Here is a 24,172-nt window from a genome sequence, read left to right on the forward strand (position 1 = left end):
TTCCTGGCCTCGTCCTTTAGCCGTTTCCGCCTTAGGTGGACTAGCAAGTTCCCTTTGGTGCATCTGACCTTAGAGGGTTGGGGTATTTTGAGATCACTCTTCGTACTGACTTCTGACTCCAAGTTAAACTCACATCCCTCACTTGAGGAAAGAGTTTCGCCAGGGGGTCGTAATTCAGTAGGTGTATTCGTCTTAAGCACTGGAACTACCAATAGTTGTGCCACTCCTGCCTGCTCATAATCAATGACTCCTATGTGCTCCAACCAGGATCTATTGCACTCCATCCTCATGACTCCTCTTTCATTCCAGCCTGCCCTTTCCCTTCTAGGCCTAGAGTTTTCCTTGATCTATTTGATCGTTCTCCCTTCAGTGTCATATTCTATCATGCTAACTCTTCTTCACTCTCATCTCCAATAGAGTGGCAGTTCTTGTACTCCTCATAATCAGAGTCTTGCCCCTTTGAGTGCTCGTCATCCCCAAGGCTTTCCTCTCCAATCTCCTTTTTGTCAGTGACTAAAGCCCAATTGTATAATAGGTTCAGATCGTGAATTTTGGTCCATTTCCACTCAGGCTTAGACAAAAGATCACTTAGGGGTTTTAGATTGGCAGCCATGTTGCCTTCATTTTATCGATCAGGTACTCTATGATTTCCTGAAGCTCAATCTTGTTGGTGGGGATATGGGATAAGATCGGTTTCCTTGGATTACATGAGCTTCCTATCATCATGCAGAGTGGCACGATAGGCTTCCTTGTTGGCATGCTTGGGGATTTAGCAACTTGCCTATATAGCTCTTCCTCATCTGAGAACGGTAGGCCAATGGTTGCCAAGATGTGCATCCAATCTTGCTCATCCTTAGGGCAAGGGATATACTTGGTCAATGACCCATAGGGTTTGCTTGCACGTGTATCACCTTTTAGCATGGTTGAGATAGCATCAAGGTCAGCTGGGGTAATCTTCTAGGTATCCATCTCAACCCTTACCGCTTCTGTTCTATTCCCCAAGAAGATTATATTTTTATCCCAATCTTCAATAACTCGAACGTTCCTCATCCAGGGTCAGCCTAGTAGTATGTCGTATTCCACTCCCTTCATGACAATGAAGTTCATGAAAAACTGCACCCCTGCAACCTTCACTGGTTAGTTCTTTAGGACCCCGAATGGTCTGACCTTCGTTCCGTTGGCCAATGTGACATTGAACCTAGCCGTTTCCATGGGTGGGTTTCCCTAGGCCTGTAGAACTGAGCGGCTCAAGACACTGACACCAACCCCGCCTGTGTCTACAATTCCTTTTCGTGTTAGATCCCCTAAGGCTAGGATAGGTAAGACTGCATGCATCTCAGTGCCTTCCTAGAAAGCATTGACGTGCAGTGACCTTGGAACTGAGTGTAGCGTTAGGCATTGAATCTGCATGATTGCGTCCTAATCTTGTAAGTCAACAGTAGTGTGCTCCTTTTTTTCCTCCACCCAATGCTTTAATTCTTGCCATAAGGAAGGGTGCTGCCGAAGCATATCTCCTAGGCTCAAGGTTACTGGCGTGGTTACTAAAGTGGTGAGGAGGTTGCTGGATGGTTTCCTTACTCCTTGGTCACTACTCTTTGGCCATATGTCTTGGTTAGCTTGCTGACATGCTTCTTCCTGGCCTTGCCTCTATGGCATCTCATGTGGTGTGGGTTTGTTTCCCGATTGAGATCGCAATGGTGAAATGGGTGTACTCACACTAGAGAGATATTCAATTTGGTCTTCTAGTATGGGCTCTACATCCTTAAGGTGTTCCTGGGCATCTTGACCCACTCCTTGACTTTGGCTATCGCCTCAAGTTTCCATTTGGGGTGGGGGTATTCCCCTACCTTGGCACTCTCTAGTTCTGCTGTCTTAGGAGATGAGGCCTTTGCCTCTGCATCACTAACCCTCTTTCCTGTCACTAGCATTGTAGCTTGCTCGGTCTTAAGGGTAATCTTTGCATCTGTTCTCTTTCTCCTTCTCCTCTAGCTTTTCTTTCCCAATGAGGCTACATCCAGGTTACTTGGCCTAGGCAATGAGATGCCTACCTATTTTATCTGTGCTCGCATCATGACATGTAGTGGGATGGGCGTACCCTCACTGTCAAAGGTCTCCACACCAAACAACCCCAAGGGTACTGAGGGCACGTTGGCAGAACTAGTTGATGGCTTCCGTCAAGGACAATTAGGAGATAGGTGTGTGATTCCACACTCGGTGCATCAAAGGTCAACTTTGTCCTTGTTTTCCTGTTCCCTTTCTGGGCAATGTGATGAAATATGGCCTAGATGACTGTAAGTCCAGCATGAGATTGGATCTTGGCTTGGTCTTCCAAAGCCTCTGTCTCTTCCTCTACCTAGCGCCATCACCGGTACTGGTCGGTAGTCCATCAGGACTGGATTGCCTTCCTCATCATAGGATATGCATGGGTTCACGTAGGTCTCCTCTTCACTAGGTTCTTCCACATAGTGAACAGGAGTGTCACTTGGTGGACTCGTCTTGCATCATTTGATGTTGGAAGTGCCAACTGGGATTCCCTACCAAAGAGGTTAGGTGGCTTTTTGCCTAAGTATGGAGGGCTGTATTGCTGCGCATATGGGAATCTCCTTGGCAGTTTGCAATGTAATGCGTCATGACCAAATCTACTATAGTTTGAGCATGGCCTAGATTTGGGATCTTGGCACTCGGCTGGGAGGTGGTTACCGCCACAGTGTATACACTGCACATGCGATCGCACAAGTTTTCTCATTTGGTCTTGCAATCGTGCAAGCTCCATTCTCACCTCAGCCAGCTCCTGGCCTTGGTCAACACTCTTTCCCTTATTCTTTATGCTAGAGTTCTCTCTCTCTCCTGAAACTGTTGACCGCTCTAGAGCTCTCTGACTTGTCCTATCCCGACTAGTGTTCCTCATGCTTCGCTCCCTAAGCTGATCATCCACCCTTATTGCCTCTTCAAAGAATCTAGCTAACACGTCTCAGTGTAGAGTGGCATTACTAGCCAAAGCCTTGTAGAGCTCCTCGCTTCGAATTCCATTTATAAATATGGTAGACACAGCCTTCTCATTAGGTCGCTCATTTGCAGGGATCCTCTTGAAGAGGCTACGCATATGAGTGACATAGTCCCTTACGTCTTCCTTTTCCCTCTGAATGACATTCATCAACCGGACGATGAGATTGTCAGAGTACCCTGCCTCAGAGAATCTCTTGATAAAGAGGTTCTTAAGACGGGCAAAGTTCGTGCGCTCAGCTACATCTAGACTAGTGTACCGAATTCTCCCCTTCTCACCTAAGCACAGACCGAAATCTTGAGAGCATTGTGCAAGGTCCGTGAGACCGTTTGCTTCGCAAACTTGTTCACAAATTGCTCCACAAAGCTATATGGGTTATTGCTAGGTTCATACTTGTCTAGCTGCTTTGCTACAATAGGGATTCTAGATTGCCCCTTTGCCCCTTGAGTGATCCCTAATCTCGAGAGTAATGCGGTGGCTAAAGCTGTTGCGCTCTGCTCAGCGGATGTATTGTCCATGAGCTGCTTGGCTACAAGTTCACTCAACGATAAGTTAGCCTTTACTGCTCGTTCTCTCTTTGCATTTGGCCTTGCTTTGGCTACACCAGCCAATGCTAGCACACGTAGGGCCTCGTACATGTCTGGAGTTTCCTAGCCTTCTGCTCATGGTTATAGGCAATTATGCCCTCTAGCGCCTTTCTAATCACCTTTCTTTCCTCTTTTAGGCTTGCTACCACTTCCTCTACTGGTCTGCCTTGAACTACCGTCCTAGTCAACAAGTCGTACTCATTGACTAACTCTTGCACTAAGATTGGGAATTCTCCCAGGTCTAGTTGGTCCTCTCCTTGTCCGCCTCGTGATCCTGACATTGCTCCCACTTCTAGCTCCACAAGGTCGTCGATCAATTTGAGTAGCTCCAGCAACGTCCATCCTCTATGTTGTCGTCTTCTGGATCTTCGTGTCCTCTTAAGGTCCTACTGATGGGGCTCTCAGGCACCCAACTATGTTTTGATATCTTCTCCTAATAGTGGGTTCCTTGATGTTATTATATCTCTTGATGAGTTCCTTGTTATTGAAAGCAGTTGTCAATCTTATTCACAAGTTGTGCTTCATGCTTTCTAGTGCTCAGTGCGAAAACAAGCTTTTTCTTTTCTTGTAGTGCACCTTTGGTGATAAAATCAAAAGTGAGGTGCAGATGCAGGAAATGCTCAATGCAAACTCTACTCTTCCCCTCACGTTCGTAGCCTGATATGGATCTAAGCACAGGTTCTGGCTGATCTAAGGTCTTATTGAAAGTCCATGCTGTGTTCTCTATTCTGCTTCAGGGTTGGTTACCGAGAGTCAAGTCAAGTTCTAAATTCGGTCCGCTCAGTGTCTAGCTATTTGGGATGAATCCTCGGTTATCCTGTCTGGTCTCTGGCTTCTAAGGGCTAAATTAGCTTTCCAAGGGGGGCTAGAGATGTGAACAGGGTGACCAGGACTATCTAGCAGGTCCAAAAACCCTCTATTTTAAGTTCTGGTGAAGTGGTCCGATTCTGGAAATCGGACGGGCTAGTCCGATTTTGAGACTTGGACAGGGTGCTCCGATTGTGAAAATCGAACAAGGTGGTCCGATTGTGAAAATCGGACAGGATTTGTCTGATTTTGAGACTCAGACAGGGTGATCCGATTTTGGCACTGGTTCCGACTGCTGGAATCGAATCGGACGGGGTGGTCCGATTCTCGTAGTCGGACGGTCTAACTCTAGAAATTGGGTGGTCCAATTCTGGGAATCGGACCCAGACAACTTGGTCCGACTATATGACAGCCCGCGGGTTGCGCCCGATGACTCAAGCTCAGCATCTACTCCATGAAATCAATCATCTAGTGCCTTTGAGATAGGTGCAAAACAGTAGAAGGAAATGCCAAACATACTTGGAATCACTGTGGTGCTCGAATCGAATGGCACTCCAGAATTTGTGCCCCTATTTCCCTGTTTCCAGCAACAGCAGAATCCTTTTGTTTTCCTTCTTTTTCCTATCCTAATCTTAACCTAATGCAACAAAAATAAAAAACAGAGATGGAGATGGATGATCCTACTCTAATATTCAACAAAAAATCAAAATACTTACTTGCTCCAAGGATTAAAACCTCCTAAATCTCCTAACTATCTCGAGCACCGGTTCGGGCTGCGAACCCTACTTCTATGCTCGATTCGATGCGCACGGTGATCGAGGCTCGATTCTGTTGGTCTAAGCAATAGAACCAAAATGAAGGGGCAATAAGGAGCTCTACCTCAAGACCTACGGACCGCTTATTGATCAAGTGTTTCAAGCCGAACTGCCATGGCTACCTCTCACATAGCCAACGCGCAATGCCTACCTTATGGGTGTAGTGAGCTTACCTTGATGCTTGATCGAGTTCCCTCCTCTCTCTTGCACTATGGTAGCCCCATGATCCTTGCGGCAAGCTCAAGCAATCTCAAGCCTTCTCCATCAAGCTCCATCCTCCATAGCTGCACGAGAAAAGAGAAGAGAAGAGAAGAAGAGAAGATGAAGAGAGAAGATGGGGAGCTTCTTCTCCACGATCCCTCACTCTCACACACTCACTCCCTCACTTCCTCACACTCCCTCAATCCCTCACTCAAGCACAAGCAAGAAGACAAGAAATAAGAGAAGAAGAAGAAGAAGCTTTGGCCACACACAAGAATGATCTTCTCATTCACTTTTGAACTTTATATACATGCCCTACTTTTTGGGAGGTCATCCCCACTTTTTACATGGCCGACCATTAGCCTAGGCCCTGTTTTTCTATTTCCCACCATTCTAACTTATCCCATTCCCAACTAGTGCATACAATTTGCACAGGAGTGAGCCCGACACTCTTTTACAAGGATTTGGGAGCGCTTTCACAATTAATGTTATGCTTTTACTCTTTTCTTTTCTAGAGGTAGCTTTAAGGCCTTCTGGAGAGGTCGTCATTCAAAATTTTCAGGGTTTGACTTCCATCCGGGGTGCCTTTTCCTTCCTTTGTCCTGTGCCCTTTCGATTATCTCCTTTTTCCATTTTCCTGCTCCTATGCTCCATTTTTCCGCTCCTCTGTGCTGCGGTAAACAGAGAGCTTCTCCACCATGGTTCCTCACCCTCACACACTCACTCCTCACACTCTCACACTCCCTCTCTCAAGCACAAGCTCAAGCAAGCAAGAAGAAGAAGAAGGAGAGGAGGAGAAGATCTACTTTTGGCCACACACAAGAAATGAGCTTCTCATTCACTTTTCAACTTTATATACAAAACCCTGAATCCCTTTTAGGCAGTCATTCCCTTATCCCCTTTTTTGCATGGGTGGCTGTGGCCTAGGCCCTTTTTGTTGAGATGACAAGCTCAACACATGCGGACATTGATGATGGACCGCCTGGTTAGATGGATCCACACGTTTACACTTAGCACGTCAGTGGTCATTATGACTCTCACATGGCCACTGACTCATTACTTATTATATTCAGGTCGTTACACCTATTTACAGCTGGCATAGTTATAGCGCCAGTCGACTAGTGAAGTCGGTTATGCATTGTTTGACTTAGTAAGCCACTTTCCTTTTATGTTGTATCTTATCTATACTTTGTGTACATTGTAAAGTGTGTGGAAGAAGAAGAAGAAATCAGCAAGAAAACGTTTTGGCCTCCATCTCTCTTCTTGTCTCTTGAGTGAGCTTCTCCTTGTGCATTCTGTGTGTGTTCGGCGCAACATCTTGAGCAACCCCCTCCACCACGCGATTCTTGACACTTTTTCCCATTGTCCTCCTACCTTCCTAATTTTATTTCTATTGCCCATCTACCTTTACAATTTGCACTGGTGAGAGCTCGGCACTCTTAAAATAAATCGATGTGCCTTGTGCTCTTTTACACAAGTATTGACTTGCGCTTTTTCTTGTGTGTCTTTCTCCTTGATTTAGGACTTTTCTACACTTCTTGTGTTTCCATATTTTTATTGGCATGCCTTCGTCTTTTGTTTCATTTTTTCCTTGGCATTGTCTTCTCCTTTAGATTTTTTGGATTTTCCACCTTGTTCATCTGAGGGTTAACATTACCCCCCTCCTAGATGAGTGCTAGTCCATGTCACTCACTATCATAGATAGCGGACTTGGCATGCACTGAAGACGTGGGTGGAAGCGACTGCTATGGCTTGCCTTGGAAGAGTTTTGGTGGTGATGCGGATGAAGGTCGTTGGTTGGGGCCAAGTTGTTGGGCTGGTTGGCTGGTGATAGGGTTGTTCGAGTTGGTGATAGGGTTGTTCTTTGTTGAGAATTGCATGCATGGCTAGCATAGACGTTGGTTTTTGGGAATTTTATGTGTGACAATTTTTTGGTAGGCTTGCATGATGATAAAGGACAAGAGTTTAGAGTTGAGTGTTGATGAGGAGTTGACTATACTTTTGTTGGAGTCTTCAATACCTGCAATTGAAAACCTCTCACATGGTCTCTTCCCAGGGGATAGTGCTAGTCTTCTTATCGTGAACAAGATGTAGTTTGATGAGCTTGAGAGATAGGTCGAACTCTAAGCAAGCTGAGAGTATTGTCTTGCACTTGAGGACCCAAACTGTGTATAGATTGTGGTGCATGTATTATCTGAGTGCACATGCATACTTAGATAGTACGTAGTTAGAAGACTGTTGGTCAGGTTTCTCATAGCAATGTGTGGATGAAGCTAGGGTTCAATGGGTTGGAAAAAATTGTCGATGTTGAGGAGAAGTATGCTCGAAGGCTTCTTGAGACATTATTTGTGCTTTTGATAACATGATGTGGCATAATTCAGCTCATTGATGCTGAGATTAGATTGCGGAGGCCGATATTAGATTTGATCGGGTAGTGGGGACCTTCAATGCCAGTGGTGGATTGCCATTGTTGAGTCTACTTGAAAAAACAAAAGGAAGTGCACTACCTAGGGATGTGTCTATCTCACTGTGCAGTGTTGCATGGTTTTTTTGCTAGTGAAACTAGGAGTTGGATTGGAACCTCAGGGGAGCCTGTGGTATTGTCCCACACTTGAGGACCTAGTGTGTGTACAGGGGACGTGGTGTGGGTGTCACTTAGGGAGACAGATCTAATAATAGGCGAGCACAAAATCCCTAGATGTGTCTTGCCCTTGATGTGCCCTAAGTGTGAAGTGGGTGGACAGGAAGGGCTATGGAGTTAGGCATGGAGCCGGCTGATTAAGGCCATCAGACATGCCTAACCTGAGGACCCCTAGGTGCAATGTTTGTGGCACTCTAATATACATGGAAAATCTCATTGTTTCTTTTCTTTTTCCTTGTGTGTGAGTATTTGTTTGTTTTCTCTTCCTCTTTCTTTTTTTTTCTTTCTTTTTTTTGGAGATGCATTGGGAGGGGGTATTCTAGACATCATCCTGATGCTCTACAGTAGTTACATTCTGAGGGGCCTAAGAGATTTACCACAAGGAATGCATGGCTTGGCATGGAGCCCTTTTCTCTTCTGAATGTGCTTGTTGTGGCTATGGAGAGGGCTTGATTCTTGCACTCACTCTTTCTTTCATTGATCTGATTTAGAGTCACATCCTTCTTCATGAACCAGCTCCAGTGGCTCTTGTTGAGGTGGCTGCATTTGCTATTTCAGCTCCCCAACCCCCTAGCAAGGAGAGTTCCTCTGAGGTTCAGCTAGTTGAGATTAGGGGAGTACATTGCTCCTCTACTCCTTAGCTAGTGTTAGGCTTAGGTGCCATGGCATGGAGTCCATGTTGCAGCAATGTGCCAGCTTGTAGGCTAAATCTTTGATTCCATCTTCATTCGAGTAATCTCCTCCTTTTTGCCTTAGTTTTTCTTCCTCCTCTTCTAGAGTTTGCTTGCGCTCTTCTTCTAATCTCTTCAATTCCTCCTCTACCCTTTGCAGTTCTCTATTTTCTTTGGACGTAGATCGAGTTCTTCTAATGGAGATTTTGAGAGCGTGATCTTTCCTTTTTGCTTGACTTGACAATTTTTTAGCCTTGTTGCTCACGGATTGTCCTCTTGCTCTCTTGCTATTGAGATGGTTGGTCATTCTTCATTTTATTATAGTAACTCTCTTCATGTTGTCCTATTGTTCCTTGTTGTGGACTTTATCTCCCTCTTGTTTCTGGATTGGTGACGGCTCACCCCTAGCATGTTATGCACATCCCTCCTTGGGTGTTTCTAAGTCTTGCTTTGCTAGCTAAACCCAGGGCCTTCTCCACCATCGCATGGCTCAACTCCACCTCTACTTGACGAGCTTCTTCTCATCTTCTTACCATCACCATGCCACAGTTTCTTTCAGCATCAATGCTCCTCGAAAGTTCTGCGCACTTGTTGTAATTGATAGCCCACCTGACCTTTTCTACATACTTCTATGGAATGCACTAGTCCAATAGTTGTTTTATGGTTGGCTCCTCCATGATGGTGCCTTTTAGGTTTGGGGTAAGCTTGAATGTAAACTAGGTGAAACCCCTCATTTCCACCATTAAGTCATATTAGGTTTAGGGTAAGCTTGAATGTAAACTAGGTGAAACCCCTCATTTCCACCATTAAGTCATACTTTGCTTGCTCTTTTTCCGTGAACAAGAGCTTGCCACCTTAATCTTTCCTTGGATTTAGAGTGTGGCCAAGAAAGAGACAATAGCCAATGACTAGGCTTTAGGCCATGCTCAAATGCAATGTATCCTTTCTGTAGAGGTGACTTTCTCTTTCAACAGTGGGGCTTCCGTCATAGCTCTTTGTTCTTAGAATTTATGGCACTTTTTCCATAATGCTTCTTTGTGGGATTGATGGCCTTGTGGTGACTTGGACATTGAACGCTTTTGTACAGAGACCTATGTCGTCTTGCATTCACTTGGCAACTCGTGAGAGTACATGCAAGTCATATGCTTCAACCATAATGAACATGTGCAGCTCAAAGAGACATCACTTATCTGACTCCCATGATGTTGATTTCGATGCATATCACCTGTGCTTGAGTATCATTTCTTGTGTGTATGATGGAATTGCTTTTTTGGTATTATTTATACATAGTCACAAAACTCATTGTTTATATATGTAAACGTTTATGAAGCCATATCACTTTGTGAGGATAAAAACCAATTGTAGAACTCAAGATTGTACTGGAGTGTGTCGTACATGTATCTAGGAATACTGGTAGCCTACTCAATAACAACAAATATTTTGCAACATCGAGTAGCATGGTACCTTGTTCGAGTCTACTTGCAACATGTAGCTCCTCCTCAGTGAGAATTTTATCAATCAAGGAGTTTTCTTGGCTAGTTCCGCCTAAGTCCATACCCCGAGTGACAATCAATACTCAAAAGGAAGTTGGCACCACATAGGTCGGGTCTCTTTGAGACCGACTAGTTGCTCCTCTGAGACTCTCATAATCTAGCCTCCAAATTTGGCCATTATAGCATGGTTTTCAAACCAACATTTTTTAAATTGATGTTGACCCTCTGATTCCCACTTTAGTTACTCTATCTTTAAGTGATTTGGTTGGCAAAGTGCTTCGTTGAATGTCACAATTAAGCATAGTTCATTGGCCTCCTTGTCAGAGATGAGTTGCATATGTTCATGTAAGAGCTTATCATACTACTTGTTAAGATATTCTTGCTCTTCCCATGATAACAGATATAGCAAGTATTCCTCAAGCTTCTCCCTAGGAAATGTATCCATGTTTGCAAGGACGTAAGCACGTGCGAATAATTTGAGTCTAGCATCCAACACGGTCAAGCACTCTATGATACTTCTATGTTCAATGAGGGCTTGCTCAGTTGCTATCTCATACAAGGTTCTGAGAGTTTTCCTAGGCTTCAGCATAACTGGGAGCTCATGCCTAGATGAGCAAGATTGGTCAATGCTAGTGAGGGTTGAAATGATGAACGGGTTGCCTCTTACCCATCCAACCTCCAATCCTCACTAAGAGAACTAAAGAGGGGCACCACCTAGCCAAAGGGAGGATGGGCTAGGACATCCCTTTTCTCAAAGAGAATCAATAGAACCAAGACACAAATTTACAGGAGAGAATATATGTACTAGACACCATATTGGAATATAAGAGGGAGAGATGAGATGAGAGGGAGACAAGAGGAGAAGAGATAGAGGAAGCTTGCCATTATGCTACATGGAATGAGAAGATGAGAAGAGAGGGAGATAATAGGAGAAGAGGTAGAGGAAGCTTGCCATTATGCTACATAATAAAAGAACTCACTCATAGCTCACCTCAAAGAGATGGACTAGCATGAGGGTATTCTAGAGTGCTCTCATGGGCTTGTCATTGTCCCCTTCCCCTCATCTTCATTCTCCATGGGTTCTTTATATAGCCTCCATGAGGGATTAGATTAATCTAATCTTCTTGATTAACATAATCCTAGATGATGTATGGCATCTTTGAAAATATGGAGAGTAGTGGATGGGACAAGTCCCCACCTTGGTCATCATGCAAGAAGCCAAGGGTGGTGGTAGACAAAATAGAGAAATGGAGCTAGATTACAAGAGGTGGGTGCCTAAAGCACATTATTATAATATATTTACAAGAAGGATAGAGTGGAAAGTTGGTGTGGTGAAAGAGAGAAGCAAATTGCATATAGCCAACAGTCTGCGCCTTTGTAACTTCAAATCCGTGAGGAATTTGAAAAAAGTTTCTTCTGCAACTTTGTAGACCAACTTGAAACCGATTGGGCATCGCAAGAATTTTCTTGAAATTCGCTTTTCCTTGGGAGTTATTGAGATTATAAAAAACGGCTTCCAAAAGCTGCTTTGACTTTAGTCCCCCATATATATATAAATACATATAAGCATGTGATAGAAGGGGTCCATGCTTGTAAGCTTTTGTGTAAGATCCAAATGACATCATGATGTGGATATTGACTTGTGTGCTAGTGTGAGGTGTCCTCTAATGATGGTGATAGATTCCAAATCTTAGTGATGCAAGCGGAGCCCATGTGTATTTGGAGGCTAGTCCTTTGAAAAATCTATGCATTCACTCAACTCCTAGGTGTAATCTATTTTCATCTTCACTAAGATAACCATCCCTTTTACCCTTTACATTGACATGCCTCCTAAGAACTTGTTCCCCCCATTTGCTAGAGTTATCATAATCGAGAAGCAATGTAACATACCTAGTGCTTGAAGAGTAAACCCAAAGTGATATGGTAAGCTCTTGATAGGGGCTTTGGCCAAATTTTGTGGTAATAATCTGGGTTGTAAAAAACCTGGATCATTAGCCCTACCCTTAGGCTAGAGGTATTCATGCCTCTAGCTTGATAATGATGGTCCAATAGAGTAAGGAGGACTGCACCCCCTCATTGGTGGCTCTTCATTGAATGAGTGCTCCAAAGTGTTTATATTTCTTTGGAAATAAGGCTTCAGTCGCCATCCATTTACCTTGTCTTGTGAACCTTCCCATCCATGTCACCTAGCTTATAACTGCCATTTGGATATCTCCTTATGATCATGAATGACCCTTCCCACTTGAACACAAGTTTAGCATCCTTTCTGTTATCAAAGCGGTTATCATAGCGTAGCACAAGTGATCCTTCCCTTATGTGTTTGCTATCCAGCTTCTTATTAAATGTCTTCCTCCTCTCTTCAGCCTGCATGGAATAGTGTTGGACTGCTACTTCTCTGTCTAACTCCAGCCTCTCTATATCCAATATCCTTTCCTCTAACTTCTTATCTTGATTCTTTTCTTGGCTGGCGACTAAAACACGCAAACTGGCCAGTTCCACCTCTATAGAAAGCAAAGCCTCTTGACCATAGACGAGGTGAAATGGAGTATAGCCAAGTGAGATTCTGAATGAAGTCTTGTAGGCCCAAAGAGCTGCACTCAATTTTTTATCCCAGTGCTTGGGTGCATGTGTACTTGCTTGGTAATTATCTTACAAATCAGCCCATTCACTTTTTTGACCAAACCATTACACTGTGGATAGTAGGGAGTAGAATGCCTGTGCTTGATTTTTAGCCTTTCCATTAGCTCCCCTACTAGGTTCGCCCTAAAACTGGGACCCCGATCAGAGATAATTTCCAAAGGTGTGCCAAACCTGCAACAAATATTTTCAAACACAAATTTTCCCACTTCTTGGGCTGTGATCCTACTAGTTGCTGAAGCCTTTGCCCACCTCGTCATGTAGTCCACACTCATTATGATGTATTCCTTGCCAGATTGAGTTCGTGGGAGTGGCCCTATTGCATCAATCCCCCATTTCTCAAATGGGCCATATGTAGTTATGGGATTTTGTTCCTCATGCATTAGCTTCCTTGGTCCGGCCTTTTGGCAATCGTCACAAGTGCGGCACCAATGTTGCACATCTCGATGTAGACTAGGCCACACAAAACCGGCTTGGAGAATCTTCCTACTGGTTATTTCTTGAGTAAAATGTCTGCCACAAACCCCCTCATGGCAGCTCTTAATCACATCCATAATCTCCTTTGCTGTTGGCACCCTTCTAAGCACTGCATCCTTTCCTTTGCAATACAACACATCATTTATCAAGCGGTATTTAGTGGCCTTAGTAACCAGCCACCTTTTCTCACTCTTACTCATATGTGTAGGTGCCTCACCATGATCAAGAAAATAAAGCACATCTTGTAGTTGAAACTTACCCTGAAACAAGGGAAGCTTTACTGTAATGATGCCCACCATTACCTCTTTCAAATTTTCAGCTGCTAGAGCATCTGCATCGCCATTTGTGCGCCTTGGCACAAAATAGATTTGGGCTTTCTGTAGCTTTCTCATGAGTTTAGCTTCTCTCATTTTCACTGCTAAGTTATCATTTTTACAAGCCCAGATTCCTTTCATTTGCTTAACAATTAGCATAGAATCCCCAAAAACATTAAGTCGAGTGACACCATGTGAGAGACACCACCTCAAACCTAAAAGCAAGGCTTGAAATTTTGCCTCATTGTTAGAATGGACATCCTCCAAACTGATACCTTCTCCATAAAGTTTGTCACCTTCAGGACTAAACACCACTATTACTACTACCACTCTGTCTTTAATATGCTTGTATGCCCCATCAAAGTAGAGGGCATGGGCATTCTCCACCCGTGGCGGCTCCTCAAAAGGAGGTGTCTCCTCTTTTACCCTTTTCTTCTCTTTTTCCTTCTTTTGATCTCTAAGTCAACAAACCAGCTAGACAAGCTGGAGTAGAATTGAATGGCCAAAGATCAAGCCACTTTTAACCCGGATGTTAAGCCAACTCCTAGGAGTTGTTGCACTGAATAGGTGATATTGATAACTAATTTCTATGATTTGTACTAGCCTTCCTCAATAGTTACAACACTCGTTTGTAGTAGTCCAACTAATTTAATATCGAAAACTCAAAAAGTTTGCTTAATCTTTCTCTTCATCTCTATTTCTATACTGGATGCTTAAATACTAACCCTAGGATTTTAATCCCTTCGTGAATTAACTTCAAAGCATTAACCCTATAGTTCTTTCTCATTCCTTTTATTATCAAATCAACTAACATCCCTCCATCCCATAAACTCTAATTTTATTTAAAAAATTCTTTTTCTAATGTTGATATAACTTAATACCTCGTCAACACTTTTAATTTGCATAAAGTTAAACACATAATCTTTTATATTAATAATGTTCAAACAAACAGATAACATCAAATTAATTTTATTTTTCTCTAACCCTAAGAACCTTTCATAAAACAGCCAAAACTATATTCTTAGGTTTTCTATAGAAGATCCTAATTTTTGGTTGAATTAAAAACATGATTTTTATCAAAAAATAATGTAATGTTCATCCAAAATAACTATTTTTGATTTTTAAGATATAGTAATCAGTTTTCAAAAATTCTAGAAAAATTTAAAAATACTTCCAAAAATACATAATTTATCAAAAAATATCACATCTCATAATTGTTTAACTAAATATTTCATAAAAATTTATCTATATCATTTTTAAGCCATTTAAAATATTTTTAAAAGTTTTTTATTTTTAAAATAAAATAAGACCTACATAAATTCTAAAAACTATCCAGAGTTGAAATTGAGATTTAAAGGTATTTTATAAAAATTCCAAACTAAAGAAATATTTATGTAAAATTATTTTTTTAATGTTAAACAAGTTAAGGCACTTACGTAAAGTACGAGATTCGTAATTGCGTCTTAGGGAGCCGTGTCCTTTGTAGTCCAGCAAAGGGGAGTCTATTCAATCGTTCCCAATGGTGAGCTCATCATTTTCCCTCTCCCAAGAGATCAATTGGTCAATTGCATTGTTGCCATGGAAAAGCCACTTGTAACTCTTTTAAGACTTAATCTTGATTAAGTCCAAACATACGAGCTTAGCTTCCATGGTTTTATGTTGATGACAAAGAGAGAAGAGAAGAGAAAGACTCCAAAATGGAGGTAGAAGGAGAAGACATGGTAATGGCTATGGAATAGGCATGGGCTTCAATTCTCTCTTCTTGCTCTCTCCAACTTCAATTGTTTCTTCAAATCCTCTTGCTTGGATGGCTTGAATTGATGGCACTTCCTTCACGATGATAGTGTCCCCTTCTTGATGATGGCGCCCTTCTCTCCCTTTAGTTTGCTCTCTCTCCCTCTTTATAGGATGGTACCCCCTCCTCTCTTTCTCATGACTCTTCAACTTTCACTAACTCCTCCCCTTCCTCTTCTCCAATTGGCTTTTGGACTTCCTCTCCCTTTCCTCTTCCTCTTCCAGTTAGTCTTTTCCCATTCTCCCTCTCTTCATCTCCCACTATGATGTGCCCCCTAGGATGAGGGCGCCCTCTCCTTGGTCATAACCTCTTCAAATCCACATGCAACATTTTTTCTTTTAGTTATGGTTTTTTAAAAAAAAACTCATTTCCTAACCTTTAGAACCATAACACATAGAAGAACACCCCCCCTTCTCTTTCAACTAGCATCCTCTCTTACATAATATTTTTTTGTTAAGCTAAAATGTTAGCTACTTTTCCACCTTCATTATACAACTACCCTCTCTTGCATTTTTGCCTATGAGGTTGCCATTATCAAAATGTTTCCCCCTCCTTGCTCATATTAACTCAAATACTCATGGTTCCACTAATAAAAAATAATCCCTTCTGATTAGATAAAACTATCGAATTCTATTTGGTATTTTCCTAAGTCCACCCTCTAGCACAAAAATCCTTTGAACTAGGATTTTTCACTTGTCGGACTATAGAGACACGTCCTCCAAAGACGAAATTATGATCGCATCTGCATTAAATTAATGTGAAAATTTGGTAACAATGTGTCAATTGTATAGAATATTGCTAAAAAGTTTTGCAATGCTAGGCATTGTTTCTAGGTGTTGTCATTTCTCCCCCACTTAATTGCAAAGTGTCCTCACGAGCACATCTTCATCACGAACATTCAGCATCACGAACACTGCTACGCAGCTTCAAGAAAAAATATACTCTCCCACACTTAATTGCGAAGCGTCCTCGCGAGCACAGCTACAAAATTTGCAAAACCACACATGGAAAACTAGTAGACACTGCAAAGGTAGAAAAATACTGATTGGTGTCATAGTAAAACGCAAACAATACAAACATCTCAAGGAAATTATGTAAAAACTAGTGCAAACTAACATTCCCCTTACTCACTCTGCCCACTAAAGTGCATAACAGAGTGTCATCCATTGCATAGAATATACCAACTAGGAAGCTGTCTAGAGCCGCTAAACAACAATAATCCCTCTAGGCAATAAATTGCCACACTACTATCCTACTAGAAATATTGCTTCTGAAATAGTGTCACTGATAAGGTCCATGCCTATCAAAGAACCCAAACAAGGCAATCCAATACTACAATACCAAATAGGACTCCTATGGTTTAACTTCTAACCCTCCATGTTCTACTAGAACAACCAGTAAATGGTCCCGAACTCCAAACTTTCCTGATTTTTTTAAGAAGAACTTTTCTTTGTTTTGTTTTTGGATTTTTTTTTAAAAAAAGTCAAAAGAGTATATATATTTATTTTCCTTCCCAAAAGGTCCCACCCCAAAGAGATGCAAGGCATCGGACGCAGGGCACCTATCAAGGAAATCCCTACAGCCTACCAGGACCTCAGAGGCGATGGTTATCTTCTTTTGGTTTTTTTTTTTCAACCCTGTAGTCCCAGGGCGTTTTTTTTTTCATTTCTTTCTTTTTCTTTTTATTCTTTTTCTTTTTAGAAGAATAAATAGATCGACTCTCCCGAACTTAATTTATTATTATTACTTTAGTTTTGAATCTCGTGACTTATAGGAATGACTAGAAGGCTAGGAATTCACCAAATTGAACTTTCAAACATTTTAGCTCAGCAGCGTCGCGTGAGGAATCTAATCTAGCACATACTATCAGTCACCTTGCCTAGGCAAATGACAAGCAGAGATACTCACCAGCTCAGCATCTCTCTTCCACTCTACTCCTAGTCAAAATTTCGTGGAGAGAACCTTGTTATTCAGCTACCCCACATTGCTAAAAAGTGACAAAAAGTCCAGGGGAAACTCGATTGGATTCCTAATTAGACATCCATACAATGGAATTCACTATTTCATGCACACACATCACCTCCTTTTAAGCACTCCCTGGTACTAAGTCCCATCCCATGTGAGTGGACTCTCATATAGACTAAATTATTTATGTATCTTTCAGTGTATTTATGTTTTAAATGTTTTATGTTCCTTCTGTAATTACTTAGGTTGTGAAATCTCTAAATTATTTCAATCAAGTTATAGAGATTGTTACTGTCCTTTATTTCAAACGAATATAAATAGATAGATTAGATATGAAACAACCTGTTATGAATGTTGACGTGGCGGCTCCAAAATAATGCGAGAATAAACATGTAGTGGTTCACAAATTTGCAAAAATCATTAAACCTGCACAGAACACAACCACTAACCACTAAACCATTAATAGGTTAGCTCAATAAAAAATGAAACTCCTTTAGAAACTGGCCACCTAGTCAAACTCCCGTGTAATAAGTTCCTAGCACTGAAGGAGTATCCCGACCGTGCGTGCAACTAACTACCTAACCAGGTGAAGACTAACTAAGCTAAGGTGCGCAAAAACCTAAAATATGAAGTTAACAACAAATCAAAAGTTTTTTTAAAAAGGATTATTTGGTACGTTTTTTTAAAAAACAAATTTCCTTCTTTTTAAATGTAGAATAAAGTAAAAACCAAAAGACTCTAAGAAAACAAAAGATCTAAACTAAAATCCTCAAACTCTCTAAGATCTTCTAGTGCAAACAATAACCCTAACCCAAAATCATCCACGCTATCTAAGTCAAACCTAAAAACTAAATTATCAACTACAGGATGCTCAGGAATAACCTCTAGCATAGGCACATCAGAGGTCACAGATCCGCTATCAGGTGCATCACTAAGAACCTCCATCACATCATGGAGCGGAGCCGAAGCTGCGTCATCATAGTAGGGCATAGGTGCCACTGGTAAAGTATCTAAAGAATGCCCCTCGATCACATCCATATACCAATAGATATAATCCCAACATGGACATGGAACTCTAGTCTGCAAATCATGGTAAGATGGAGTAAGGCGGTAGACAGTGGAACGATATCTCGCAAATTCTACCTGCTCTCTACCTACCCTAGACTGACCAGCACCACGCTCAGGAGAAAAAACACTAGTATAATCATGACGCTGGTAGGTATAACCAATCATATCCTACATGGCAGTGGTACCATAGCGTCGAAAGTATGTGCGACACTGCCAACACAGGAGCTGCGCATGCACAAATAAATGCCGCTGACAAAACCTACAACCAAATGGTGGATGGTACTGTAAACAAAAAATAATCACAAAAGAAGAACCACAACAGGCTTCTCCCCTCGGTGCATACAAAAACCTGTCATGCGTCTGAAAACGCGGAATACTATACGGCCCAACATGAATAGGATCAGAACTATCAGCATCAAGACGAGGGTAAAGCGCATCCATCCACAGAAAAGCCATACCTGCATCTGATTTAAAAACCCCCACAAGAAAGAAAAGAAATCCAAAGGTAGATTAGTCAAAATATTATTTTAACTACTAACCTAACTATACCTAGCTATCCTAAGTCACAAAATGTTTAAGGCGCAGGCCATTGACTCTAAATATCTCAGTTTCAGCATTAATATCCTGCACATCAAGAGAACCATTATCATAAACCTGAACAACCTTAAAAGGTCCTAACCAACAAATTTTAAGCTTCCTAGGAAACTTATAATAACGACTATCATAAAGTAAAACTAAATCATCTTCTTTAAACTCCCGCACTTTAATATTCTGGTCATGCCATGCTTTATGACATTTTTGCATTGCTTCTAAACTTTGTAAAGCTAATAATCTCTCTTCATCCAACTTTACCAATTGTAAAACCCGTTGTTTCAAAGATTCAACCTCACCTAGTCGTAACGATAGAGCTACTCGTAAAGTGGGCAACTCTTGCTCAATAGGGAATATAGCATTGGTTCCATAAACTAAATTGAAGGGTGTATTTTGCACTGTCACCTTATAAGTAGTTCTATAGGCCCATAACGCTTCATATAAACGTTCATCCCAATCTCGCCTATGAGAAGCAACCATTTTGGTTAAAATCCCACAAATAATGCGATTGGTTACTTCAACCTGACCGTTAGCTTTGGGATAATAAGGCGAAGTGAAATTTCTTCTAGATACCGCCTCTCCCTAAATTGGAATTCTGATTTTTCTTTTTGTAACTCCGCAATTTTCTTCATTGCTTCATTCACAGCCGTCACTGCTGCCTCACGTTCTATTTCCAAAGTCTCATTTAAATCATTGATTATCCTATCATAATTACCATGGCATTCATTAAAAGTGTGCGCAAATCTATTTAAAGCTGGAGATGGGTCATCTCTATCATCATGTAATATCGGCTGTTGTAAAGGTTTGCAACCATTCCTTTTTCTTCTTTCTCTTTCTTTCTTTTCTAGCTGACGATAGTAAGATCTTTTAGCAACAATTGGAAGTTTTTCGAACCCAAAAGGCAGAATATCTAACTCATAAGGAAATGTTGTAACTAAACTCTCCTCAGGTTCGTCATGATCATTCTCAATAGTATTGACTTCCTCCATAGAGGAGCTTACTGAAACTTCATCTAAGTCTGATGTTCCTGCCTCATTCTCCCCCTCCTCTTCTAAGTCATTAGGGGAAAAGATTTCCGATCTGTTATATGCAAAAAATGCATCTCCAAGGTCACCTTCTTCCTCATTTTTACCAATGCTGTTAGATAATGACCAATCAGGATAACCCTAATTCCACTCGATCCTATGTGGAAATGGCCAGGATACTTCCGCTACGTGGCAGATGCGGGAAGACCTAGATCGCAAATCCCGTAACATTCCATGGGAGTGCCAAGCGGAGCTTTCTAGACATCCTTTCGGATGGACTGCTAAGACGTGTCCTGGATGATTCTAGTGGACACGTTACAGTTGGTATCAGAGCCAACCAACATAGGACTTGTTTTTAAGAAATTTTAATAAGAAGAAGTAAAGCAAATGCTACTGTTTTGAACATTTCCTTACTTTCAATGCTGTCTTGCAGAATTATGAAGCATGGAACAGGTTCTTAGTGTTCCGAGTCATGTTTATGACCGTGATACATTCCCTGGATTATCGACAAAGGGTTGAGATGATGAACATCCTAGACCGCATTTACAATCCGTCGCCTGTATACGTGAAACGGAGATGGATGGGTGTTTCAGGGATCTATTACATAGCTGCCCATCGACCTGCGTACCTTCAAATTAACTTGAAGAGAATCAAGTGGATGGAGGATCGTGAAGCTGTTTGTCTTTGTTGAGGCTCATGCAAACGCGACCCTACAGGTTGGAGGTCGAAGGGTTAACCAGAATAAGTATGTGTACGGGGAAGTGATTCGAAGAATCCCTGCCGACCGAATCAAGGTGTTGGGACGTCATAAGAAGAATGGATATCAAAGGAAAAGATACCCTAATCTTCCAATGAACTATCGATTCCTGAAAATCGATGACCCCAATCCGTACTACTACTCAGTTCCTGTAGAATGCAACAACATCTTATTCCCCTCAAATTAGTGTATCAGCTTGTTCCATCGCCCCAAGAAATAATTGTACCTCGAAAGGGCTATGCCGATATGAATATAATAAGATTTTTTAAAAAAATCAACAATTGTCTTGACTGTGAATATTGATGAAGAAGTAAACTGATTTGGTCACTTGGCTAAAGACTGAGGTAAATATGTAATGTAATGTGAAATTATTTCTGGGAGGAAAGATGACCTCGGTCAAATTCAGAGTCATGAACTTAGATATCCATGAGTATCTACTCGAAATGGATTGGCTTAAACCTAATGACACCCACATTCATTGTGGAAAGGGCCAAGGGAAATTGGTCACAACTCAAGGAGAGGCTGGAAAGCCGGAAAAAAATTCAATTGGCCAAAGCATCTCGGATTATAAAGGGAGTTAGAAAGGGACTACATGTCTACTTGATTAAGCTCAATAAGTTAGATCAGGAGCAGGAGTCTAGTGAAGGACCTTCATGGCTAAAGGAATACGCAGATGTAGTTCCTAAAGAGTTAACAGAAACTCCCGCTTCAAAGAGAAGTAGATCATGAGATCAAGCTAGTAATAGGAGCTGCGCCAATTGCGAAGAGACCCTATAGAATATCTATACCGGAAGCAATTGAGCTGAAGGAACAACTCAAGCAACTGCTAGATTAGGGCTACATCCATCCTAGCAGTTCACAATGGGGAGCACCAGTACTGTTCCAGAAAAAAAAAATGGAACACTTCGACTATGTATTGATTACAGAGGGTTGAATCAATCAACTGTCAAGAACAAGTATCCTATTCCTAGAATAGATGAGCTCTTGATCGTCTTCAGGGTGGATAGATCTTCTCCAAGATTGATCGGGTCAGGTTACTATCAGATAAGGATCACGGAAGAAGATATCCCAAAGACGGTCTTCAATACAAGATATGGGCACTTTGAGTTCCTAGTTATGTCATTCTGGCTTACGAATGCATCTGCCACCTTCAGTAGGTTAATGTAGGATATCTTTAGGCCATATCTTGATGATTTCGTGCTTGTCTTCTTCGATGACACTTTAGTCTATTCTAAAACTTCCAGACCTCAATAAGGAGTTCAAGGTAGTAACTGTTGCTAGTATTCTTGCCTTGGGGTGTGTACTTATGCAGGAAGGTCATCCAGTAGCATACTCTTCAAAGAAATTCAAGAGTCATGAAAATAATTATGCTACGCATGATGTGGAATTACTGGCTGTCATCCATGCTCTAAAGCTTTGGAGACACTACCTGTTGGGTAACAAGTTGACTCTAGTAACTGACCATAAGAGTCTCAAATGGATCTTTACCCATAATGAACTCAACATGAGGCAACGTCGGTAGATTGAAGTGTTGGAGGAATATGACTTTGTAAGCAAGTACCGACCAGGGAAAGAGAATGTAGTTGCCGATGCACTTAGTCACAGGACATTCCTAAATTTCCTAATCTTGTAGAATCCATCAACAGCCAAATCTCTAGCTACAAAAGTATCTATGCCAAACAACCCTATACTTGAGTTAGCTAGAGAGGAAGCATGCCATGATTTGGCCTACCAAACAATTCTAAAGGAGATCTCTATCAAGGTGTAGAACCAAAAGTTGCAGGTTAAGTATCAGGAATTTTCCATTAATAGTGGACTTGTCTACTACAAAACAAGGTTGTGTATACCAGTAAGCCAGTCTCTTAAGCAGAAGATATTGTGGGAAGCTCACGATTTTCCTTTCACAGGACATCCTGGCTATGCTAAAACTCTTAATGCAGTTAGGAAGAGCTACCATTGGGAGAGGCTCAAAGGTGACATTCTCAAATATGTCACCGAGTGTTTGTCTTGCCTACGTATCAAAGCCAAACATGTCATGATGCTAGAGAAACTGCAACCGCTTGACATTTCCCAAATGGAATGAGAATTCATCAGTGTGGATTTTTTTTTGTAGGCCTGCCCCAAGTCCTGCGAGGATACAACTCCATCATGGTTGTGGTTGACATGTTTACTAAGGTTGCACACCTTATTCCAATAAAGACAAACCATACTTCACATCACACTTCTAGAGAGCTATCTTTGAAGCTATTGGGACTCAACTCTGTTTTAGCACCGCCTATCATCCCCAAACGGATGACCAAACAGAGCATGTAAATCAAGTCATCGAGGATATTCGTAGGGCATATTGCTATTGAGAGCCGAAGAGGTGGATTCAATACTTACCTTTGGTAGAATTCGCATACAATGCTTCTTACCAACAAAGCATTCAGATGACCCCTTTCCAAATATTGTATGGACATGACTGTCGAAGTCCCCTAAACTTTTGTGATCCAACCCTAGGGCTTGAAGCTTCAAGGATAATGACAGGAAGAAATGGATGACCAAATTAAGTCAAATAAGACAGGACATACAAGCGGCCAAGGATAGACAAAAGGCATACATGGATTTGAAGCATCAAGAAAGGATTTTCGAATGAGGAGACATAACCCTCATTCGCGTACGCCCAAAGAAGAGTTCTCTATCCTTAGGAAGTTGCAAGAAGCTAAGTCCAAGGAAATGGTGCACCATACAAGATCCTCAAGTGCCTAGGACCTAATGCTTATAGACTGCAACTCCCAGAGAACCCAAAAAGGTTCATAGGGTATTTCATATCAGCCTATTGAAGAAGTATGTACCTAATCCTAACCATGTACATGACAACTAACAAGTTGTAATGTCTAGTCAAGGAGTCCTTGAGATACAGCCTGACGGGATCTTAGATGTTAGAAAGAGACAATTGAGATCTAGAACCCTGAGAGAATGCCTCGTCCCAGTGGGAAGTTTATCCTGAGGAGGATGCCACTTGGATAAATGAAGGCACTCTCAACTATCAATATCCCCAGTTTATCTCGAGATGAGGACATCTTGATTCCTCCAAGGGGAAGAGAATGTAATATTTCTACTGAAAATATTATGAGGCCGTGTGAAGTCTCGAGAAAATGATAATGCCGGCATTGTGGTCACGGACGTTGTAGTCTTTAAATAGTACACTCTCCACTGGCCAATCGAAACTTGGACTAAGAAACCCGCATATCTTCAGAAGAACCTCCTCTTGGGAGGAGGTCAAGAGATTAATGTCATAATTACTGCAAATTTTTTTATATCCTTTCCCCAGCCGAAGCGTGG

The sequence above is a fragment of the Lygodium microphyllum genome, chromosome 24, assembly GCF_053477565.2.
Source record: "Lygodium microphyllum isolate KBCC chromosome 24, Lygodium_microphyllum_v1.1.10, whole genome shotgun sequence".
NCBI lineage: Eukaryota > Viridiplantae > Streptophyta > Polypodiopsida > Schizaeales > Lygodiaceae > Lygodium > Lygodium microphyllum.